General features: G+C 33.4%; 1 protein-coding gene across 4 annotated transcripts in view; it reads right to left on the bottom strand.

Annotated features, from left to right (window-relative positions):
• vri (nuclear factor interleukin-3-regulated vrille) overlaps nt 1-27,135 on the bottom strand; it is a 1,376,222-nt gene that overhangs the window by 1,019,374 nt on the left and 329,713 nt on the right. The window contains exon 3 of one of the 4 annotated variants that reach the window (XM_081762656.1): nt 20,481-20,513. The exons of the other annotated variants lie outside the window; for them this stretch is intronic. The gene's annotated coding sequence lies outside the window, so the exon portion shown is untranslated. The remainder of the gene's footprint in view (nt 1-20,480; nt 20,514-27,135) is intronic. 4 annotated transcript variants of the gene reach the window in all.

Here is a 27,135-nt window from a genome sequence, read left to right as displayed (position 1 = left end):
ACACTTGCCCTGCACTTGCAAATTTAATTCAAAGCAAAAAACAGTAAAAATGAGAATAGAAACACAATGAATAGTGAACGCAGAAATTCACCAGGGGGTGTTCGGACTCCAAAGTTCATATAATTTCAAGTGTTAATATGTATCTTTTACTTCTTTTACATAAAATCTTGCTCAAATGAGATTTCAAATCGCGAAATCCCTCCTTTTGCGTACGCTACTGATCAGAATAATATTAACTGAAAGTAGCACATATTTTATGATAGTGCGATGCATTTTATTGCTATAAAAGTTAAAACAGGAAAAGGCCAATACTAGTAATAATAATACCTGAGACGATACACATTCTATAAGAAACTAGTACATTTAATTACTTTTTTTTTAAACTTTGAAATTAAGAATTGAAACACTACAACGAATATAGATTAGATAATGACGCTTTAAAATTGCTTTATATATTACAAATTGAGAAGAAAGAGAACAATATTACTTGATGGAACAAAGATTGAATAAAAGTAGTGCTTCATTCTCTCTTTGTACATTGAAAAAGTAACAGTGTCACGTGTACCAACGTGATGGTGTTTGGTTTTAATTGCTTGATACTTGTTCAATTATTATTGAAATCGTAAGTGGTTAAAATTTATATCACTCCTGGTTTTAGTATAGATGTTAGAGTGGGGACCCAATATGTTCTTGGGATGCTTAACACGTTCGGTGCAGCAACGTAAAACCGATCGCGTTTTGATCTCAGTGCTATACGAGTCACCATGCATCTCGTTGAAGGTTTGTTCGTCGATGCTAGTAATGCTAAAAATCTGTACAATCGAAAATACCACAAACGCACATTGGTAATACAATGCATACAATGGCACCGCAAAGAAATGAAATATCGTACGAGCCACCGGTGACTCGTAACGTAGCGAACGTGATTACAGATGACCGCTTCGTGCTATATAATACCGTTTTCATTTTATGAGAATTAACGTTGGAACCGAACTCTTATCGTTTTTGTTATACATAGAGCAATATTGAAACCTGAAGTCGTAGCGGAATTTTACCACTTTCGGTTTAAGTAGATAGTTCAGGATGGAAGTGATTGTATTATCCAGACATGTAACCGATTGCAAGTATCTGCTTCTATTTATTACCGTTTTTACTCTATAGCTATCAGCGTTAAATCAGGAAGTAGTTAGATACAGTGGAGAGGAATGTATTTTTGGAACGCTTAATTGATTGCAGAAAACCGCTTCTCGATATCTACGTATTACAGTTTTGGTCTATTGCAATCAATGTTAATACTGGAAGTGAATGATTTCTGTCACTTCCGGTTTGAACAGAGAGTTCAGAGAGAAAATGGTAATTATGTTTAGAACACTTTATCGATTCTAAAAGACTGATATCACTATCTGTTATCGTTTTTGCTCCATGTATATTTATTTTGAAACCGGAAGTTGTTTTGGAATTTAAACACATTATATCTCCATCCTTAGCTCTGTTACTACCCAAAGTATTTGAATTCTACAACGATTCTTTCTTCTCAATTTATAATAGACAAAGCTATTATAATGCATTGCGTTATTATCCAATCTGTATTCGTTGTAGTGTTTCAACTCTCATTTTCAAAGTTTAAGATAAAATAATGAAATGCTGGTTCATTATTAAATCTGTATTCTTCCCAGGTATTATTATTACTGTTATTGGTCTTTTCTCAATTTTAAAGCAATAAAATGTATTGCACTATCATAATATCCGCTCCTTTCAAAGAATGTTATTCTGTTCAGTAGCGTACACAAGGGGAAATATTTCAGGGTTTGAAATCCAATTTACGCAAGATGTTATGTAAAAGAAAGTACAAGATATTTGAAATTATATGAACTTGGGAGTCTGACCCCCCTTAACAAAATTCTGCGTATGCTACTGAATCTGTTGCTCTTCTTATTTTTTTACTGCTTTCTGCTTTGAATGGAATTTGGAAGTACAATACAAGCGTGAAGATGATCACCAGCTTTATTATCAACATATATTTAATGTTTTTCAATTTTTATTCACAGCAGTCAATAGCGAAAGAAAATAAATGAGTTTGGTTTTGAATCGAAATTTGAAATTTTAAATACTACTGTGAAGTTGGCTCACCCAATATTATTTTGTAAATCACTCTTAATATATTTCGAAAGAAACTATTTTCTCTTCAAACCAAACGAAAAAGAAATGATTGGCATGAGTTTTGAATTGAAATTTAAAAGTAGGATAAGCGATATGAATTTGATCATAAAATGTATCCTGTAAATATCTGTTTTCGGTTTTCGTTTTTTGTTTCCCTCAAACAATCAAGAACAAACGAAAACTAAACCACGTTCATTAACTTTATTCCCTAAATATACCCTTATGTTTATCGAAACAAGCTGCTTTTTTTCAAAATGATCAACAAAAAACGATATAGAGAAAAATTTATGGTTTTGAATGAAATTTTCTAAGTGAAGGAAGCAAGCTAAATTTGGCCACATTCCAACTTTATTTAATATATCTTTATGATTTTGGAAACAAACATTCCTTTCCTTTAAAATCGATTAAACACAAATGAATGACTTCAGGTTTGGATCTAAATTGAAAAGTAGAGGGGAGGGCAGTGAAAGTGTAAATAGGTCTTAATAATTTTCGAAAGAAACTATTTATTTCATTATAATTAGTAACAACTCGCCAACTTTGTTTTGTATATATATATCTATGTTTATCGAAACAAGCGATTGTTTCTTCAAAACAGTCAACAACACACAAAAGCCAACGATTGATTTTAGTTTCAGGTCGAAGTTTGAAAGTACGGGGGAAAGCAACTTCATAGATGTATGTAAAAGTGGTCTCACAAAGATCAAGTATGACTGGTCAGAGAAGAAAACTCTGTCTGTGTAATTCTCTGCATCTACTACAGAATACAGTACATGTTACCATCACGTGAACGCCTATGCACATAGTGTTAACGTAAAAGGCGAGTAACGACACTCTGCAAATATTTCTCGACGTAGTTCGAGCGTTTTTCTACAGATGGCAGCACAGCCTTTACATCCCTCAAGTTCAGTGATCAAGCTGTGTTGCGCGCTTCATACTAAACAGATTTATACTTGTTAATTATGTATATATGTGCGTAATTATTGCATGTTAAATGTATGCATCTACCTCTTATGTAATAAATTCATGAATCAGTTTTCACCTTTGAATATTCGAGAATCGGATAAAAAAAAAATATGCACAACAAGCAAGTGAACACAAAATGTCAAATTGACTTTTGCGACACATGCACATTATTTCACTGTATTTCTCTTGAAGTCTCTTGACCGTAGTCAAAGAACATATTGTTTATAGAGTATCGGTATTAGATTCAATCAGTGGTGTCACTTAGACGGTTCACCCAAACAGGTTGTTAAAATTCTTTCTCCTCCGCTAGATTAATTAGAGCCGCGGTGGCTCACTGGTACAGCGTTCACCTCTGGTGAGTGGGGTTCCTGGTTCGATCCCAGCTCGCGCCAAATGGACTTTGAAGTGGACAAACACCGTGTGCTTGCGTTTCTCGAGGTTCTTCAGTTCCCTCCCACTTTCTTCATTCCACCATTATTCATCATCACCATTTCCTTTAGCCTAGACGGCATAACCGTCGGACGTAAAAGTGAAACATTTAGTATTTTTCTAGATTAATTACTTTAAAAAAATCGCTATTACTTTTTTTTTAATGTAGTGTGTACAGTTACCTTTTCAGCTTTATAAGGGTCAATTAAAAAGTGCTGCAATTGATACATGACACTTAATTTTGAACACGATATCATCAAAGAAAATGTAATTCTACCGAGGTGCAAACGCAGTTCTCTGTAATATGCAGTATTGAATCTTGCAGAAACTGTATATAAGAATTAGAATATTAGGAAAATTTTGTTCCTTTAGTTTGAGAAAATTTAAGTTTTTAGCAATGTGTCTCCACTAAAGTGTCGCCATTGGTAATGTGTGTTTAGTTTTCTGCGACAAACTTCTCTTTTTTATGTGCCGGGCCCAGTAGTGTGGCTCTTTATTTAAGATATTTTGAATCCGAGACTAACTTGTGAAGAATGACGAATACTGTGAGGATTGATCTAGTATAATGGTCTGCACTTAATTCAAGTCTTGGTTGCGGTTCGAAGTCCACATTAATAGCAGGTCTCGTCTTTATAACATTGGTATTGCATAGGGACACAAACTCAAACTTGCACAAACCGTTCTGAAATGAGCATCCTTATGGCTCTGTGTTCCCATATTACATACAGTACATATCAGTGTATTTAAAGTCCAGTGCCATAGACAATCCCCGTTATGAATAAAGATTTTAAAAAGTGAAAAGAAGAAAGTTCTTGAAAATATGTGTTTTCTATCTAAACTGGTGCATTTTTACGAATAGTATCATTCGTTTCCGCTCCACACTTCTAAGATACTCTATATTAAATGAAACCGCAGCACTTTCAGTTCAGCAGCCCAACCCAGCCCGAATTTACCTAAGCTCACCATAGCCCAGGCCCGGCCCGGCCAGACCCAGGCCCAGCTCGATAAGTTTGCCGCCGTTAAACAACACCAGCTAGGGGGGCGCGGTGGCTCAGTGGTAGAGCGTTCACCTCTGGTGCTTGGGGTCCCGGGCTCGATCCTAGCCCCCGCCAAGTGAACTTTGTGGTGGACAAACACCGTGCTCGTGGATTTTCTCGGGATTTTCCCGTTTCCTCCCACTTTCTTCATTTCATTCATCTCTCATCATCACCGCTTCCTTTAGCCTAACCGGCATAACCGTGGGACGTAAAACTCAAAGATTTCATTTTTTTACAACACCAGCTGTAAATATTGCGTTGTTTGTAACAATTTTTACACCACATCTTTGCACAGACTTTAAAGTTTGGCTTTCTTCAAATTATCGTTTAACTAAAGTCCATAATTATTAAAGAACTAGAATAATTCGCCCTCCCTGAGCCCAGCCCAACCTAAAGAGAAAGCAGTGGCGGCCCGTCCGAGCTCGGTTTGGTCCAATAAGTAGCGGAGAAAACCTGCCACAGCAAGCCCCGTGCAGGCCACTGATGTTATAGGAAACAGGAAAGTAAAAATAATACGGTGAAAGCGCAGACTCTTTTGTAAGGGAAACTACAACACTTTGAATCAATTTCTCAATAATGTTGTACTTTTCGTATAGCGAGGGTCCAAGGCAACTGTCTCCTAAACTAACAACATTGTTTTCTCATTTAACATAAGGCATCTTACCAGTGTGGAGCTTTAACGGCCGGTGTTATTCGAAACATTCCACCATTTTAGACTGAAAACGACTTATTTACAACAACTTTCATTTATCTCAATTTTACCCTATTTTTATCCCCCGGACTTGTGATATAGCCGCTTTATTATATATATATATATATATATATATATATATATATATATATATATATATATATATATACGGTGGATCATTTATCTTGATACGCCCTTCTAACTTTTAAGCTAACAGATACAAAAAGCTTGCATCTCATACTATACAATTATCGACAGGAGAGTATTGTTTGACATACTCTATAACATCACCAGGTTAGCAGTGTTGCCAACACAACCAAACATTGATTTTTTTTAGAAAAGCATAACGTCAGACGTCAGGTTGTTATAAATTTCGCAACATGTAATACGAAAACTTATAATTCCACACTTATTATTGAGTGTTGCAATCTAAGAACGCAAGTGTATTACAAAGATCGAAAAACAACAAAAATTTGGAAGGTTCTACAACAGTAATAACGCAAGCTACACGAACGAGACAAAGCACACACAAAGTATACTACTGTTAAATACTATGTCATCATATATGTTTTGAACAAATAGGAACAAAGTTACAAGGAATATAAAATTTGACATTTTTCAAAGGACTTCGTTCCGAAAAAAAAAAGTGTTTAGATTAGCATAACATCCAATTAAGTAGATAGTTTCCCTTAGGCACAGAGATCATTTTGCCATTTACAGCAATATCTCAAACCATTCCAGACACACAAAAAATGTTAAATTTGATATATTGTTTAAATTGGCGTATTCGTGAGAACTTTTATTTTTTTTTAAATTTACGTTACTTGTATAGCATTACCACAATCTTTGGTAGATGTAATTACAAACAGATCTGTGAATTTCATAATTTTAACAAATGTTGCAAACTTTATCAGTATTTGCCATATCTCCTGAACAGTTTGAGTTTGCATAGCATAAAATTTCAGCGTGTTTGGTCTGTTACATTAAAAGTTACAAAGGCGTATCAATATAAATGATCCACCTTGGATACATAGGATGTTAATGCGAATGATTAAGAACGTTCAAGAGATGAATATAACCTATTCATAGAAACAAGAAAAATGTCAGTAAACATTTAATAGGAATCAGTTTGAGAGTCACAGGCTGCCGAAAGCTGGGAAAATGAACCGGACGTGAATATCTAAAAACAGCCATTAAGCAGAGGCGGTATGCTATCGTCTTAGTTCTATTATCTGCTCTATCCAAAAATGCATGATTCACAATATTTTAGTGATGGTGCAAGGGAATCCCCAACAGGAAGTTAGAGATTCCCGAATACTCCGCTAGGATAGTTGGGTTCTATTCATGACGTATGGAACGACGTCCCACCAAGAAAAATTAGTTGACAGAACATCGACACCTTGATCAGAAACAGGATTGCAAAGTGTTTTTGGTTTATTGTGTGTAGTTGCACAACTACAGAAAGGAATTATTGTAGTTGATAAAATAAAAGTAAATGAAATGTTTAGTTTAAGGTATCACGATCATATCCTATAGGGTAAAGGATACACATTTGTGATAATTGATTTTGAAGGAACCAGCGCAACGACGATGTGTGAGAAAATGGAAGTATCTCTTGAAACGAAACACAGACCAGATATTTTACCCACCACAAACTTACTTGACCTGGAGTCGGAAATGGAATCTTGTAGTAGAGATGAATGCTGTACCAATAAATCATCATGCAGCCTTTCTTCCTCCTTCTGCGTAGTGGGGATGGGGACACATGAAAACAGTAAAACTAATAATGTAACGAAAAGTTAAAAAGGTGTGCTAAGGAGATAGACATGTGGAAAAGCGTAGGTAAATGAACTTTCCACACGGGCAGTTGGAAAGATGACAACACTACAAAATTGTGGTGACAGGCGGCCCGCGAAAGAGCACAACATGAACTGTCCAAAAATGGACTGTTGTACTCTCCGGACCACCAGGGTGATAGATTAAACCCACATATCCTGGTATTTCCTTTTGCGAAGTCTCTGACTTGCATTTTGATGTTACTTACCTGTTCTTTTTTTTTTTGTAATTTTCATCTAACAATCATGCGATGTAAGTTAAAATAACGGATGATTACTTAATAAATAAAAGAGTCAGTGGAAACGAGAATGTAGTAGGAAGTGGGAAAACCCCGAGAAAAATCACAAACACGAGTTTGTCCGCAAGCACCCACCTAGAAATATTACATAAGTAACAATACGTAGTATGTGAATACGGATAAATCAAACATGCAAGACTATGAAAACACTAATGTTATAAATTTACTAACATTATCCAATTACGATGCTGCTTACAAGTTCAGTGTCTTTTTGCGGTTGTGGATAATGCAGTACGAAATGGGGGTAGGAGTAAGAACCACACTTATTTTTACTAGGGATCCTTTTCATCGTAGATCCATGGTCCTAGTAACAAAATACATATACGTAGGTGCACAGGACCTTTCCATCTAAAAGCCGTGTCTTCATATATGATGTGTCTTGTAGTGATATGAATTAATAACGTCGAAGGAAGTTAATGTGTGACAGTGGGCTTTTTCTTAAGCCAGTTTATTAGAAAAGCAAAACGACTGTTCACCAAGGAATCAATGTTAATTGTGGCAGTGTCGGACTTCTTTGGATCTTCTGTTGTAAAATACTAAAATTTTCAATAGTTAGGATGGCGAACTACTCAACGTCTCAGTTGACACCTCATTTATGGAGAGGAACAAGGTAATATTCGTGAAGTGAGGTGCCCATACATAGTGAGCGTTCCTGAGTCCGGGGTTATCGTCACACATGTGCTTTCGAGGGAGACAGGATTTGTTTTATCACTTCAACTGGAACATGGACTATCTCGTATGGTGTACACGGATCAGTTCGAAGAGAATGTACTTGTTACAATAGCGGTACGTCCTGATGCTAGTACAGAAACAAAGATAAATATTTTTTTTTCCATGAAAGCATGAAAGGAAAAATGGACATTTGAACCTGTTCAGAAGCTATATTGACACACGTCGAATGCAGTTATTTTCTGTGCGACGTTTTCACTTTAGACGAACTACTGGCGATCGACTAGATAAGTCTCGGTTCAGACGAGCATAAAAGTCTGCTGCTTGCCCGCAGTAGGAAATTCTGCTCCGAACCCGCGCGAGCCAGAAATACATTGGTTCTTATCATTCACGTCACATGAGTAGACTTTCCGTGCGATTCTGCTGCGGTTCCAGAGCGGGCAAAAAATTGAGTTGCGGGGTCTGCTGCCTCGCAGCGTGTCCGCGCAGGGTGTGGCGAGTAGTTATTATCCCAAAATCAGCTTAAAATTCACAGCGTGAAACGTCCATAGGACTATAGAGAAGCTTAAAATTTGAAAGAACACACTATTATACATGTGTCACATAAATTTGGTGCTTGTAGTTTTAAGAGAATATAAGTTATAAACATTTTGAGTTGATAGATTGATTTGGGACAATGCTGTACCTTTTGAAGCAGGAAGACAGTATTATTTATCTGTCACGTAAATTTGGTGCTTGTACTTTTAAAAGAATAAACGTTATAGACATTTGAAATTGATAAATTGATTGGAAGAATACTGTAGCTTTTGGATGGGGCAGAGAGAACAAAAAGATGTGTGTGAAACGAAAAGAATACAAGAAAAAATGCCAAGTTTGAGAAAAAATAGTACTCATTAATGTCATGAAGATAAATTTTAGACTATCACCTGAAAAGGTATAAAATTAGGAGGAACAGATGGTAGATGTCAGTTTGACAAAGCTATTGCGACATTTATTTCTTAAATTTTATTTTGGAACAATGTTTGGGACTACACCCCACGCTGTTGAGACAGTACGGTATATTGAAGTTAGAGAAGCGCACAGAACAAGATGTGAAAAGTTATGTGATATTTATTTTTTGAGATTTCATTTGAACAATGCTTTGGGAGTACAGCCCCATAGTGTTGGGACAATACTGTATATAGAAGTTAGAGAGAATCGATCGGAATAAGATGAGAAAAATTATGTGACATTTATTCTTTTGTTGTCGTTGGAGACAGAATCTTGTGTGTTACAGATAAATAGTTGTGAACACCGGCGTGTTACGATTTTTAGATGAATGCAAAAGATGCTCTAGTTTAAAACACGCCCTTTTTAAAAACAAAACTGAGAAAAGACACGATTTCAAGAACATTTTAAGAGCATGAAATAGACGTGAAAAGATCTTTTTACCTGTTAGACAGATAAATGTGACATTTAGCATTCCCTTTACTATTTTAACTTTCTTTTTGCCATGTTGGTAGAAGAAAAATAATGTCCACTTTTGTGTAGAAAAGGACCTTGTTAACTTGAAGAATACCTATTGTGATTGTTTTGTGAAGAACGGAAGGGGGAAACAGAATGTTAGCACGTACCTTGAGGTATATATACGAGTGCTTGAAATAAAAAAAATAAATACTTTGATTTCAGTGTTGTGGAAAGTTGGCTTGTACATTTTCTTGTGTGTGTGATTTTTTGGCGATTAAATTTGCAATTACCGGAAGTAAAGGTACGTTAAAATCTTCCGTTTATATAAGCGAATATGACAAAAATATTGAACTGCGATTTTAATGTATTTACATGAATAAAATTGACTTGTTTTTGCTTTTATTTGTTGGAGAAATGTAGCTTGTAAACATTGTTATGAACGAGAAAGGCGGTAAGATTTGCGTACCAGTAATTTAAGAATGCAAATGGGGAAAGCGGGATGTTTGTAATATTTGCTGGACTAACATAGAAATACTTGGCAAAATGTGCTGAAGAATGAGAAATTCTGAATAAAGACCTGTGTGTTAGTTAACAGAGAGAAAGAGAGCTAGAGAATATATATATGTTTGGTAGTTGTAGAACTAGGGTTTAAAATGAATGAAAGGTGAGGGGAGTAGTGGGGGAGATGGATTACCAAGGATTGCAAAGGAAGACAGGAGGAGAGAGAGAGGAAGAGAAAAAAGTTTGGTTTAAAGAGCGGTGGGGGCGGCGGGTGAGTTATGTTGTTGGTTTCGGAGTTACAAAGAAAGAGAGAGAGAGGAAGGAGGGAATGTGTATTTCTTTCGTGTAGTTGTACTGGTGTGTGTGTGTGTGTGAGATTTAGCAATGCTGAATGAGAGGTGAAAGCGGAGGGAAAGCGTTTATGGCATTTTCAAGGGAGAATGAAACTTCTTTTGGCTGTAATGTTGATTTTTTTGCGTCTTTTCTTAAGCTGGAATGAATTTTAACACATATATCTAGTATATTTTTAAAAAGGAAAAGCAAATGGATGAGTTTAATTAGTAACGAAAGGATTGACTTGTTTGTATTTTTTGTGTTTTAATCTTTTTCTATGAGATGAATGATTTTCTGAGAACAATGGCGTATGCAGAGTATGATTGTGGGGCGGCTTATTGAGAGTAAACTACGATTGAAGGATTTGTAGATGCTTTTTAGTGTTGATTTTGGTTATATTGCGTTATTTTTAATGCTATTTTTACCATTTGAAAGGGGAAATGGGGGTTAAAATCTAGGTTTTGAGTATCATATATGTTTATGTGATGCCACATTACACGTTTATGGTTAGTAGTGGAAAGCACTTGGACGTTATGTTAAGGGGGTATGGAAATTAAGTATAAGTTCCTGCTTGTATTAGAAATTTTCTTATAGATTATGAAAATTAAAAAGTTGTGACTTACCTAATACAGGGAATCCTTTTGTGTGCCACTACACTGTATGTTTGAAGTCACATACGGAAACTGTATAAGAAAAAATAAAACATATCGGGAAAAATAAAATTTGTTTAGGCAACGCGGGAAGCGAAAGAATATTTGTATCGGTAAACGCACGGTGCATTGCCGTTTGCAGGAATAACAACACGCGCTAACTTACGAAGGTACACGCACAAAGTCCGTCAGACTACTGACAATGTTGGGTGAATAGATGGCGCTGATGGGAAAAAGAAAGATTTTTCCGCATAAAGTACTTAAGCAAAAGATATAACATATAATAATAGAACAGAGTGAAAAAAATTTAGAAAAATTGACATTTATATGTAAAATCCAGTTAAAGCCCATATTTGATCAATATATGCCATAAGCAATAAAATACACATCACATACGTATTCATAAGGTCAAATTTATATAACAATTTCATTAAATATAAAAATTTTGAAAACTTTATTTTTTGATAATAAGTAATAACGTCGTGATATGTCCGCACTAAACCCTTATAATTTTGAGTGAACGTAGCATCTAAACTATTAATTCTAGAACAAAATAGAGTACAGAAATTGATTTTTCTGGTCAAAAACTATATAGATTGATAATTTGCACGGTAATATTGTACAATTGTTTCCGGGAGTATTATGGGGGAGAGTCACAATATATGTTTGCTTTCTTATGGCAAACTATAGGTCATATACAGTAAAGAAAGGTATTTTTATGAAGCGTAGAATCCAACAAATACTATTATAGAAGTTAGAACATTGTAACTTTAAAATAAAAATACAGCGATTTTGATTGGTCGTAGCAGTCAAAGTATAAGCGCTATAACAAAATAGAGTACATAAATCGATTTTTAGGTCAAAAATATATAGATTGACAACTTACACCATGAAATTGCACAATTTTGGGGGCGGTATCATAGGCGCCGGAAAAAATCCTATGGGGGTGGGTCAGAATACATTTTTTGCTTTTTTATGGCAAAGTATAGGTCGTATACAGTAAAGAAAGATATTTTCATGATGCGTCGGACCTAACAAGTAATATTATATAACTTAGAACATTGTAACTTTAACATAAAATATCATGAATTTGCATAAACAATATGGCGTCAATTATTTTGAAACTTTAGAACTATGGTCATTAAAGGATATATTTTCACATTAATAGGCAAAATGAATTATATTACTAAAATAAAAACCATTTTCGTGACTTTTTGCCGCTACCGCTGCGCGCCGCGTGGTGTTCACGCCCGGAAAAAAGTTTTTGCGACGCGGGACGCGTAAAATATTTGCGCCCGGAAACCGCGTGGGGTATTGCCGGTTATGAAAACAAAACACACTCGGTAACTTGCTATGGCACATGCGCACACAGTCTCATACACACTAATGTAAATGTTATGTGCACAGATGGCGTTGATTGGAAAACAAACATGGTGGTGACTATAGTGGATTTTAATGAGTTTTCTTTGTATCAATGATATATACTATAAGTGGTAAGGCTTACAATATTTGTATATGGCGTATTAAATTAACCGGAATGCATAACATTACATATTTGCAATAGTGCTACCGAATGTTTTATGTTATATACACGAGTAAAAAAGAACTAAATATTTTATGCATTACGTATACGGGTAAAAAAGAAACGACTTAGTAAAGGTAGTTAACTGTTTATATTTTGCATTTAATATACATTAACATTGAACTATACTATACATTGAACACAGTTATTTAAAATAAAATAAATAGTTACTGTGTAACAGTTATAATACATATTTAATATTTAGTATACTTTTCTAAATTATTACTTCGTATGATAAGAATACTCGTTTTATTTATTGGTTCGTTTCCCCTGGAAACTCGCTTTAGTGGATCGTTTGTTACACAAACTCCTTGTTATTTTTTGTTTTGAATATATTTTTAGTACTCGTATTACTATGTAGTACACGTTCTCACCTTTTTAACTTACTGCACTTATAGTACATGTTCACTAAGACAAAAATTTTTTACTAAGGTTATACTTTTAGGCGAATATCAAAAACTGTTGACGGTAGTTTCGTTACATTAGCCGATAAAGTACATGTTACAGTTTCCCCCAAACTTTTTGTAAAAGCACTGTTTCCTGTTTTTTAATTATAGGTTCGAAAGCATACTCATTTTATTTATTGGTTCCTTTCCCCTGGAAACTCGTTTTTAGTGGATCGTGTGTTACACAAACTCCTTGTTAAATTTTTGTTACTATATTAGGATTATTGTTGACTTTTGGTATGGCTTTGTTTCGCTTCTACCACTGGTTTAAAAAAATCCTTTCTTAGTAATGCAAGGAATTTAATTTGTTTACCTTGTAGCAGGTGTTGAAACTGGTTTAAACTAGTTTATTGTTACTTTTATGCATTGTGTATACATAACCCGTTGCGGAGGAAATATCATATGATTGCTGGTGACCATGCCTTCAATACGATAGTTACTTATTGATCAGATTTATACAAACATATTAAAAGTTAGAAGTATTAATATTTTTAAAAGAAATACTAAATGATAATATTTAGAGAGGAGTACTAATATTAACTGTATTGTTGCAGTTGTTGAAATTGAAAAAAAATATTTTGAAAACAACACCAGGAAAAAAAACAAAAAGAAAGAAGGAAGGAATCCTGATTTTAACCCAAGTTTAGAAGACATACCAGATTTACTTATAATATCATCGTAAGTAGATTTATATTATACATATTTGAACATATTTTTTTATTGCTTTTATACTTTGAAGAAATAATTGAATAAATATACATATACAAAGTTTTATTTCTTTTTAAAATTGTAAACTGATAAATATTTGCAGCACTAAGCATTTTTTAAAAACTTTTACACATTTTATATTTTCAAAACATTTGATATTGGTTCTCACAACTTTTAATATTATCGAAACGCAGTTTTTCTTTATGAGACTTTATTCTTCGGAGTTTTCGTAGAAAACGAATCTGTTAATAATACAAGAGGTTAAATAAATAAGGAGTTTTTGTAGTAATCTTTTAACAAGGAGCTTCCTAAGCAAGCGAGCGAATAAAATAGTTACAATCAATTTTAACAACAAGTTTGCACAGCAAACGATCCAATAAATAAGCAGAGCTTCGTAGAAGCGAACTAAATAGTAATATTGTTAACAGAATAACACTGTATTTATATATTGTTGTATTTATTTTAATGTAAAATACTTAAACTAATTTTTGTTTATATTTACAGATGGAATTTCTCAGCGCATTATTGGTAGAAGATTTCAACGAAACTGATGAAATTTATCTGGAAGCTGTAATTGCCGGGTTAAATACCAAGGAACGTGTGTTGGAGACCTGGTGGAGAATTATGGCTGAGCAACGCCAAGGATTGCGTGGCAGTAAGAGGTATGATACCTTGCTATCTGCTCTTTTTCATTTTTATCATGATAATGAAGCACTTATATTACAATACACTATGTCTAGCGCAGACATAGTTGACTTGTTTACACACGGATTTTTCAGCGAAGAAGTCATATACCAGTGGGCACATGACAAAATTTGTTCATTTTAATTATTTTAATTATGCACAAGGTGATAGAATAAATGCGGCAGAGGTAGCCGGATTTTATAATCATGGATCGCGATTTATTTTTGTTAGTAATAATGAGATAACATATGTTATTGAAAATTCCGTAAGCTCGGTCCACCAAGAAAGTCAACCCTTGGAAAACATACTTCAAGAAGATTTTAATTTAATTGATGAAATTATTAAAGAACAAATAGAAAATGAAGCAGATGTTACACAAACAATTCAAAATTCCGTAGTTTTAGTAAATCGCGATGAGTTTGGAACATCTAATTATGTGGAGGCCTTATTAAATGAGCTGTGTGAAAACGGACATTGTGGATGTTGTAAGTAAAGAAGTACAGTTATCAAGAGTACAATGTTCACGGGATAGTCGTGGTTACGGAATGAAGTCTTCATAGCCTAGTACATCTGGTTACGTTCCTCCAAGTGAACGTAGCGGACATTGAGATGTTCAAAATACAAGAAAAGGTAATTTTGAAGTAGTACATGAAAGCTGAAAAAGTTTCACTAAGTCTAACTTGGTGGGACATGAAATTGCGGTAAAGCCAACGGTAAATGAAGAAATTAAAAATCCTGCGGCCTATATTGAAAACCTAATGAACTTCGCATTGAATAATGTACATTGAATAATTTTGTTAGAATGTACAATGATTCCTCCAATAGTAAGGATAAAAAAGCAGTGTATGTTCCATGGAGACGCCGGAAATATATTTCTGCTAAGTTCGTTTTAGCTTCCATTACTAGTGTTAAATAGTAATTAAGACTTCCTTTTAGGTAATCATCTCATCTTCCGATTTCATATAGTAAATTAAATGTTTGGTGCTTGAAGAACACGTGGTAATAATTGCTCACTAAACAAATATTTACCCTTAAATGATTTTTGGTACAACATTTGGTTGAGCTTCCGGAAAACGATAATAAAAAATTTTGTTTGCCTAAAATTATTGCTTGGGGCATAGCTAAGCATACTGAAGCACAACGAAATTTGAGTAATTTAACAGATCCAGGAAGATATACATTAAAAGGTAGAGCTATTAAGCTTTGTGGTCGCACAGGTGTTAGCGTTAAAGGAAAAATGGTTGTGATTTTAATGATGTGGATTTATTTCAGAAACATTTAACTCCAAATTATCAAATTATTATTTATGGAAAAGTTCCCGAAAGGAAACGTGAATTTAGAGTACGTTAGCCAGAAACAGACGTACAAAGACCAGAGTTGCGGAATGCATAACCAATCTATATTTATTATGATGAAAGGGGAAATATTGGACATATCCGTCCTATTCGAATAATTCAGAAAGAAAAATTATTGTTTACATTGCATAAGAGGGTTTAATGGTCTTAATCGTTTGCATAAGTGTGAATTAATGTGTTCATCTTGCGAACATATGCACAAAGTAGGTGTTAGCATGTATAAAATGAAATGCAATGCATTGAATAGATATTTTAGTAGGGGTGATAGTTTTGACAATAACTTAAAAGGTAATCAAATTGGTAAGAATGTGCGTGAATATGTTAAAAGTTTGCATCAACTGTAATGCACTCTATGATTTAAGAAGACGAAAATTTGATCATACATGTTGTTAATACTTCTGCGGTAGTTGTTGTGAACATGTACAGGAAGGTCACTCATGTTATGTGAAGAAACTAAAACCTACTCATATTAAGAGGTTTCTCTTTATCGTTTATGACGTAGAAATCATGCTCAAACTGGAAAATGAGCGTGGGGAGCGGGAACATGTTTGCTTGGTGTGCCTTAGACATGTATGCCATAAATTTACGAACTAAGGCATTGATGAAGCCTGCAGTTCATGTGGTGATGAAAACGGTAACCGTTCGTTTTCTTTTAAATCCATTGATGAATTTATTACACAGATTTTATTAGATAGACCCCTATTTACTATTATATGTGTCATCAGCCACAATGGAAGCAGATTTGATAACATCTTCTGTTTGAGATCTCTCATTGAGTCCCAGCATATTATTCCAAAAACCTTACTTCAGGGTCAAAAATTTTTAGTATTTCTATTCAAATTCTATTCACATCATCATATTTTTAGAGATAGTTATTTGTTTCTTGGTGTAAAATTATCCAAGTTACCTAAAATGTTATGCCTTTCTGGAAATTGAAAGAAGGGAGATTTCCAATATTTCTTTAATACAGTAGAAAATCAAAATTATGTAGGAGCATATTCGGGAATATAATACTATGATCCTGAATCGCAATCTGCTGAAGAAAGAAAGCGGTTGGAGGGATGGCACCAAGAACGGCTGCAATTGAGAGAGCAATTTAATTTGCAAAAGGAAATGCTGGAGTATTGCGAAAATGATGTGAGAATTCTCACAGAACCTGTTATTAAATTTAGTAATATTATAGAAGAGAAAGCGGGTGGTTTACAATGTTTTCTAATTCCGTGTATGATTGCAAGTTTAGTCATGCAAACATATCGTACATAATATCTTCCAGAAGAAAGTATTTGTTATACCACCTTTTGGGTTTCATTATAAAAGCAAAACAAGTGAAAAAACTATGAAATGGCTGAAATATATGGAACACCAATTGGGTATAGAAATCCAGCATGCTGGACGAAACGGAGAACAATCATTTGGGAGATATAATCTTGACGGATATAATGCAGATCTTAATGTAGTGTTCGAATTTATGGGATGTTACTGGCATGCCTACAAGTCATGTTTTCCAAATAACGGTAATACCATAATAGATAATGCATATGGTCAGTACAACTCATTCAAAAAATGGTACGAACATACGGAAATCCGGCGAAAATATTTCACAGAAATTCTAAAAATGAATTTGTATGAAATATGTTAGCGCTCTTGGGATGATAAAGTACGCACAGATGTAGATTTGCAAAAGTTCCTTAAAGAATATTGCGATACTACCGACGACTTTCTTATTGCTAAGAGTTGGTACAACGGAGGCCGTACAGAAGTTTTTCCTTCGTATATGAATTGTGCGGACGAGGAATGAGTGATATATTTGATATTACCTCGTTATACCATTACGTCATGGCAAGGAAACCTCTTCCGTTGGGGACACCTAAGGTACATAAGGTGCCGGTTTTCCCAGATGTGGGAAAATTCATGGGATTGTAAAATGTACTGTATTGGCTCCTAAAGAACACTTTTTTTCCATCTTGCCGTATGTAGCGCAAAGCCAATTAATATTTGGACTTTGTAGGCTGTGTATGGAAGGAAAAGCTATTGATAATTACACACATAGCAATACTGAACATGCATTAACTGGAACTTTTTGTACACCAAAGCTTCACCGTGCTCTTGGAAACGGTTATAAGATCGTCAAAATTTCTGAAATTTGGGAATTCGAACTAATGGTTTCTGAATATCGGAATTCACCTAGTGTATTCCGGGACTATGTGAGTACGTTTCTTCAGATGAAGCAGATAGCATCAGTCTATTCTGCTTGGTGTAAAACTGAAGAGGACAAAGATAAAAACGTTGACGATTGGTATGCTCACGAAGGCATAAAATTAAAAAAGATAATATTAGATCGAACCCTGGACTTAGACAATGTGTGAAGTTGTACCTCAATTCCTTATACGGAAAATGGGGTCAACGTACAGATATGACGCAGTGTGTAATTATTGATAGTGGGGCGGATTTCCATAGGTACCTTACTACACCGAGATTTGAGGTTCATAGTGTAATTCCAGTTGGTGAGGAACATCTTATTCTCACATATAAAGACTTGGAAACTGAAAATGTACCTCTGCAATTTTCCAATGTTATACTTGCAGGTTTTATTACTTCATGCGCCAGGCTACAATTATATGATTTACTTGTGACTGTAGGACCTGATGACGTAATTTATTGTGACACAGACACTATTATGTTTACGTGTAAAAAAGATAGGGAACCTCCGTTAAAGCTTGGAAACTATTTGGGTGATCTGACTGATGAAATTGAGGAAGGGTGGGACTTTGTAAGGTTTATAGGATTAGGGTCAAAAAATTACAGTATGCGGCTTGAAAATGTCTCAAGGGAATTTCGAAATATTTTCAAAATTCGGGGAATTACACTAAATGATAGGACCTCTCAAAGAATAGACTCTGAGAGTTTCTATGAATTAGTGAGAGGAAATATTAATTGAACAACTGTAGAGAATCCAAATAGTATTGTGCGAAAACAGGGCTTCACTACCTTTTCACAATAAAGAGAGAAAAACACATCAACAGGTAAACAAGAAACGTAAACGTATTAACGATATACATATTGACGAACCGATACCGAAGACAAGAAATTTACGTCATTGTTATGTACAGTAATAATTTTTGCTTGGCTTATAAGTGATTAGTTTTATTTATTTATTTACTTATTTATTTATAACAGAACATTCGTAGAGTGTCACTATTTTATTGGAACGCTCCTTAAGAAGCTCATAAAGAGAAAGTACGTTTCGAACTTGTAAATGAATCGTTTCCTGTGCAAACTCAGAGCAACACAGAAGCTCATAAGAGCAGCTATGCTGTGAACGTACTAAAGTTCTTAATTGAAGTCTTAGTATTTATTTTTATTTTCATTTTATTTTTAATTTATTGGTTCGCTTCTTATAAAAGCTCCGTGTTAATTATTTGTGTGAGTGAGTGTGTGAATGTTTCTATATAACGTAAAGTATCTACTGTGTGCATTTAGTTTAATACAAGATGTTAAAGTCTCAATATCCACCAACCATTTTAATTGCTGGTCCTTCACGTGCAGGAAAACATGTTTTGTATATCGATTATTAAATGAACGTGATCAAATGTTTACTATGAAATTTAATGAAATCGTTTGGTGTTACGGTGTAGTCATACCAAATTTACATGGAAGTTCAGAAATTTGTTTTATAGAAGGAATTCGAGATATGAATAATTTTCAAATACAAGAAAATTCATTATTAATATTAGATGATATAATGTCTGAAACCAATAGTGATGTTGCAAACTTATTTACAAAATATGCAAATGATAAAAAATTAACTAATATTCATTGTGCAAAATTTATTTCCCAAAGGCAAACTTGCTCGTGATATAAGTTTAAATGCACATTATATTATAGTATTTAAAAATCCTCGTGATAAATTACAAATATAATATTGAGCAAGACAAATTATACCACGATATAGTAACCAAGTTGTGATTGTGTTCGAAGATGTAACACGTGAACATCACCCTTATTTTTTATTTGACCTAACTCAAAAACCAAATGATGCATTACGATTATGCAAAAATATTTTTCCTAATGAAACACTGCATGTATATGCAAAAGACAGTAATTCATTTGTTTACGTTTAATTTAGTTGAAGATGTTGAATGTGAAACAACAAATCGATACTCTCCGTGCTTTGTGCAAATGCAAAAACACAAAGCGAAAACAAATTATACGACACGCATCTGGTGATTTAGTACGAACTATTTCACTAGTTGCTTAAAAGACAATAAAATGAAACATTCCCTTTAATTCGCATCAGAATGAACGTTTACGTAGACATTAAAAGAAATTGCGTGCTTTATCTTTACAGCGTACAGCACCTAATAAGGAAAGGAAAATTTAATTACAAAAAGGTGGTGCATTTTTACCATTAATCTTAGGACAATTGCTTGCTGCAGTAGCAAGTAGTTCGTTCGGAAGATAAGTATGTCGGAATATCGTAAAATGATATTAGTTACTGAAAATGCAATGCAACAAATGTATGCAAATATGAAATCAATAGATCCACATCAATCGCGTTTAGATGAAGAAATGAATACAATTTTACAACGGCGTAATCTTAGTATTGAGGAAAAATGGAAATTGTATTAGCTAGCATTACAAAATATTTAAATTATACTTCATCAGTTTCACAAATTCCAATTACATTACCTATTATTGAAAAAGGTGTTCGTGAAACACCATCTGAAAAAGAAAAAATAATTCTATTTTACCCTTTGTATCGGACATTTTACAATCAGTACCAAAAACACAACGAAGCTAAACAGATCTATTATTAAAACAGTTAACAAGTTCAGATAAAATTCATTGGGAACAATCAGGAACAGTACGTATTCAAGGAAAAACAGTTTAATATTATTCATTTAATAAATGATGATGTTCGTACACGAAAATATTCAAGAAATCCTATAGGTATTCACGAATTTAAAAGTTTATTAGATGATCTTAATGTACCACGGGAATTTATTTCTACTCCTATAGTAAAATCACATAGCAAATTTAAAAAATCACGAAGTCCAACACTAGTAGCCAATATATTTAAAAATTGGAAAGAATAAAAATGTAAAAAATGGTAAAATTGTCAAAATTATATTATGACTATACGACTCGTAATAAATTATACGTATTAGTATTAAATTATACGGTAATTAATACTTCTTTATCAAGTATTAAAACTACAAGGAAAACAAAATTATCGAAAAAGAAAATTAAAGATTGGTTAGCATCTCAAGATGCATATACATTACATGCACCAACACGTAAAGTGTTTGAACGTAAACAATAATATGTTAGTGCACCAAATGAAACATTACAAATGGATTTAGCAGATATGCAAAATATTGACTAGTATAACTAAAATTATAAATATATATTATGTTCTATCGGTATTTTTTCACGGTATGCGTATTGTAATCCTTTTAAAACAAAAGCAGGTCCTGAAATTGCAAAAGCAATCAAAAAATTTTAAAAAAATTAACTACCCGTGTTTAATGTACAAACGGATTTAGGTACAGAATTTTATATTCGATATGTAAAACGTTTATTTAAAGAATACGAAATTAATCATTATAGTGTACACCCAGAAATTAAATGTGCACTAGCTGAACGGTTTATTAGAACATTAAAAGAAAAATTGTATCGCTTTTTTACTCATAAAAATGCATATCGTTATATAGATGTGTTAGATCAATTTGTAAAAAAATATAATCATTTGTATCATATTAGTATTAAAATGGCACCTGCAGATGTAAATCATTCTAATGTGGATCAACTTTGGAATACGTTGTGCGATGATAAAATAAATATACGGAAATTAACATGTAAATTTCATCCTGGTGATTATGTGCGTGTTAGTAAATATAAACATAAATTAGAAAAGGGATATTTACCAAAATGGTCACAAGCAATTTCTATCGTTGATAAATGTATTCCAACAAATCCTATTACATACAAATTAAAAGTTTGGAATGATGAAGAAATTAAAGGGAAATTTTACACAAGAATACTGTTTACAGATACTGTTTTTCTAAAACCTGTTAATGAAGATGTTCCAGCAATAACACGTGCAAAATTTCCATGCAATTTAGAATATACCAAACATTCTTAATGTTTGTGTTGATATTTTAAAACAAGAAAATATTGGACCATTACTTCGTAAATTTAGTGCATATAATATTGAGCACGGAAATGTAAAATGTTTTCTATTTCACACAGCACAATATATTAAATTTGTAAAATGTTATTTTAATACGATTGCAGTAAAATTAAAAGATGAGCACGGTTTAAAATTGCCATTTGAATTTGGAACTTCAAACTTAACATTTCACTTTAAACGAAAATGATTTCTGAAAGTATTGATGATAGTTTTTACATTACACTTGTATCAAACGCAAGTCCTGATGTATATCCTACATATATTCTAACACATTTTATTAATCAACTAAAAAATAATATTCAATTATCAGAAACCGTTTGGTATGTAGGATTAAGTGAATTGCATGTTCCTTTAACATGTTATAATGTTAAGGATGGGGAAAATTTCATATTGTATAAAATAAAAGATGGACAAAAATGTAAAATTGTAAGTGGATATTATCACTCCGTACATCATATCATTGATGAATTAAATAATGTATCAAATGACATAAAATTTTCTGTATAAAATATTCTACATGTAGATTGTACTGATCGTGTTGAATCAGTTTGATTATCACCAACATTAGCATTGCAATTAGGACTTCGTCAACATAAAGATCTTGTTTTGTATAAACGTGGATTTAAACAACCATATGTTGATATTGGGTATCCACATCAAATTTTTATTTATACTGATATCATACAATATCAGTTTCTAGGTGATACAAAAGCACCTTTATTAGGTATTGAAACAATATGAAATGTTAAATACGGGAAAGTGAAAACATTGACATTTCAAGATATTCATTATCTTCCACTTGCAAAGTTTTCATTTAACAGTATTGAAATACTATTAAAACACCATCAGGACGAAATTTGCCATTTCGTTCTGGGACACTAAGTGTTACACTTCATTTTAAGCACTCTCCTAATAAAAAAAATAATTAATTATATTTTTAAAATGAAATTTAGACGACATTACGGACATGGTATCCCATACTTTTCAGGACCTGTATATCAACGGGGACATGGTATAGGTAGTTTCTTCCAAGGATTATTTCGTTTAGCATTAGCATTTCTTAAACGGGGTGCAAAAACTTTAGGTCGTCAAGCATTACAAACGGGAATACAAGTAGCGGGTGATGTACTAGAAGATAAACCATTGAAAGAATCTATTCATGCACGTGTAAAAGAAGCTGGTGAAAAATTAAAGACAAAAGCTGTTAACAAAGTTAGTAATATATTAACTGGAAGTGGTAAGATACGGCCACGCAAACGTAAAGCTCCGGCAATTGTTCGTTTTGGACCTCCAACAAAACGTAAGCGTCCGAAGAAAAGCAAAAGCAAAAGAAAATTAAAAAGAAAAATAACTCGTGTTACAGATATATTTTCATAATGGCACTACTGAATTCAAGCAGTGTAGAATGCTGTACCAACGATTTCGATTTATTTAGTACTCCAATGACACAAACTGCAATTGAGTATTTTTTAATGCGGAATATCGGCCAATTTCAACATTAAGTTATGATGGACCTATTGAATTTTTTATTCCCGGTGAAACAGGAGAGTTTATTCACACTGCATATCTTTATCTTTACCTATGTTGTAAAATTACAAAACGTGATAATACACCATTAACTGACAGTGATGTTGTAGCACCAACAAATAATTTCCTACATTCATTATTTAGTCAAATTGACATTTCATTAAATGACTAATTACTTCTTCATCAGGATTTTAACCTTATCGTGCATACCTTGAAACATTATTAAATTATTCCCGTGATGCTTCTGATACACATTTGAAATTAGGTATTGTGGTATAAAGATACCGCTGAACAATTTGATACCGTAAGCAATGCTAATGTAGGTTTTCAACAACGTGCTAATTATATTAAAAATAGTAAATAGTTTGAAATGTATGGCCGGCTATATACAGATATTGCTGGATTACCAAGAGGACTTGTAAATAAAGTAGGTCTTCGGATAATATTACATCGCAGTAAAGATGCTTTTTGTTTAATGTCTCCTGCAAATACTTCTTATAAAATAAAACTTGAAGATGTTACTCTGCATATACGTCGCATCGATGTTGCACCTCATTTGGCAATGGAAATCAATACTAATATGAATCATAAAACAACAAAATATCCCCTTACAAGAGTTCAAACAAGATCCTATACTATTTCTGCAAACGTTAATTCATACAATCATGATATTTTCTTGGGTAACGTACCTAGAGGTGTTGTTATCGGATTTGTTTCCAATTCGGCATTTAATGGAAAATCTGAACTAAATCCATTTCAGTTTCAACACCTTAACGTTTACAAACTGCAGCTACAGGTTGGATCAAAATCTTTTCTTCCCAGTCCCCTCACCCCCGATTTTAAAAACAATTTGTACCTTCTAAGTTACCATTCTCTGTTTTCCGGTACTGGTTTATATTATAAAGATGATGCACACACTATTACTCCTGAAGAACGTCCACACGGCTATACTCTTTATGCATTTATTCTATCACCTACAGCAACATTAGATGAGTGTACGTGGGACCTTGTGCGTGATGCACCTGTAAATGTTATAGTTTCCTTTTCTAAAAATTTAACTGAACCTATAACATGTATTGGATACGCGCAGTTTGATTCTTTAATTCAAATTGATAAAAATATATTATCTATATACTGATAATAATTTTGTTAGAGTATCATTTTAATAAAAGAAGTATAACTGTACACTTCTAAGCATATCAACTACATGTGCCCTACTGGTACAAAATGTGTTAAACATTTTATATTGTAATATTTTTTGCTTGGTTATTCAAACAGTTGGAAGGTATCATACTATGAAGTGTGTCAAAAATATTTTACGGGCTTAGCATCATTCATCGTTATTGAAAAAGTTATAAAAAATCTGTCATCTGTTAATATTTTAAACATGTTATTTCATTTTAAGAGAATATTCCATATGCTCCACTAGGTCTTCCAACATATACGCGTGTAAAGTAATGTAAAGTGAAGTGAATTTATTAAAAAGAAACAAAAGTTATGTACACGGATGACACGGATATAAGTTTTACTTCGTGATAAACTTGCTGGTGCAAATGTGCATGGCATTTATCCTATTGATAGAATACCAAAAACCCTGCAACCACCGGCTGGACTTATTATATATTTAAGCAATTCATCTTCAGGTGCACACATTGGGTGTGTGCATTCATTGATGAAAATCAAAGTGGGTGTTACTTCGATAGACTAGCATTACCATTTCCAAAAGAAATAAAAACTTTTTAAATAAAAATTGTAAAATATATATTACAAATAGTTCCGCATATCAAGATGCTAATTTAATCTTGTGTGCCCATTTTGTTTGATACTTTATGCATCATATTGTACGCAAGAAAAGCTTTCAAGAAAATTTAAATTAATTCAGAAAAAATAATCTTAAACGCAATGATAAAATTGTATTTAATCATGTAACCAATACAATGAAGAAGAAAAACAAGTAGATTAGTTTAATGATTTTTTTATCTACAATTTGAAATAATCTATTTTTATTTACAAGAACATATCATATCCTTTTTCACAACTTTGCCAATGGATTAGTTAATGTTATAGTACGTTGAAATTTCCACCAATAACATAATTGTAGTGCATTACGAAATGCGCATCCAGATTTTTTTGTCAAGTTTAATATTTTGTTCATGAAAAGTACAATAATTATTAAATACGTTTGCATGCAATGTGTTTAATGGTGGACAGTGCTTACTTTCCAAATCAATAACATTAGCTAGTGCAAAAATATTTTTAATCCAAAGTGTTTTTTTTGCACCTTTGCAATAAAAGGTTGCATCTTGTTTACAAAGTTGATATATAAGATTATGTATGTGTGATACAGTATAACCGCATTTATCATTCCAAGTTAACCCTTTGGGGATCCCATGGTACAATTTGTACTATACGGGGTGTTTCATGGTACATTGCGTTATAAATCTCCTATTTGAGCTTTTTCGTCCAGTTTTTTTTGTTTTTCAAGTCCACAGGCATTGTAGAAGACCTTACGTAAGGTTCCATATCTTCCTGCGTCGAGACATAGGAGATAATGACGTCATAATTCTAAAACATGTATTTTCTATTAATATTGCGGGTGCGGTCTATGTTCATTATTTTTGGCAGGCTTATTTTTGCACGTAGAAAATTGAAATTTTGCACAAACATTCAATCCACCGAGTAGTATTTACCAGATTTTTCAGATTTCTGCGTTAGAACAGGGGATCCAGAGGGGCAAAAAGTTGGAAAAGTTATATTTTACCAAAAAATCCCTTTCTTCGCGATTTTCCCGCCTTTGATACATGATGGAGACAAGTGAATAGTACCGCCTGAAAGGCAGTCCTATTCTGAAGAGAATGATGTACGACACATGACCCTAGGGTAATTAGAGAAGTATCAGGGAATTTTTATCAAAATATACTTCTGTATAGGGGAATTTTAGACATTTTCGGTCTTATTTTTGCGGGCTTATTTTTGCACCTAGAAGATTAAAATTTTGCACAAACATTCAGTCCACCGAGGAGTATTTATCAGATTTTTTCGTACTTCTGTGTTAAAACAGGGGGTACAGAGGGGCTAAACTTTGCAAAAGGGAATTTTTACCAAAAAATCCCTTTCACGGGATTTTCTCACCTTAGATACATAATGGTGTCAAGTGAATAGTACCGCCTGAAAGGCAGTTTTATTCTGAAGAGAATGATGTGCAAACCATGACCCTAGGGTAATTAGGGATGTCTCAGGGAATGTTTAAAAATTTCCCTCTGTATACGGGAATATGGTACATTGTCAGTATATATTTTATTGGCGGGTTTACTTTTGCACCTGGAAAATTGGAATTGTGCATAAACATTCAGTCCTCCTAATAGTATATCAGATTTTTTAGATCTCTGCGTTAAAACAGGGGGGTCCAGAGGGGCTAAAAGTTGAAAAAAAGGATATTTAGACCCAAAAAATCCCGTTTTTCGGGATTTTCCTGCCTTAGATACATGAAGGAGTCACGTGAGTCATACCGCTTGAAAGGCAGTTCAAAGCTGAAGAGAATGATGGGCAAAACATGACCCTAGTTAATTAGAGATGTCTCAGGATATTTTTTACCTAAGATCGTGGTGTTTTACGGTAATTTGA

Source organism: Thermobia domestica, chromosome 6 (assembly GCF_964235325.1).
Source record: "Thermobia domestica chromosome 6, izTheDome1.hap1.1, whole genome shotgun sequence".
NCBI classification, from domain to species: domain Eukaryota; kingdom Metazoa; phylum Arthropoda; class Insecta; order Zygentoma; family Lepismatidae; genus Thermobia; species Thermobia domestica.
The sequence above is the reverse complement of the archived record's forward strand: the minus strand, read 5'-3'. Positions and strand labels throughout refer to the sequence as shown.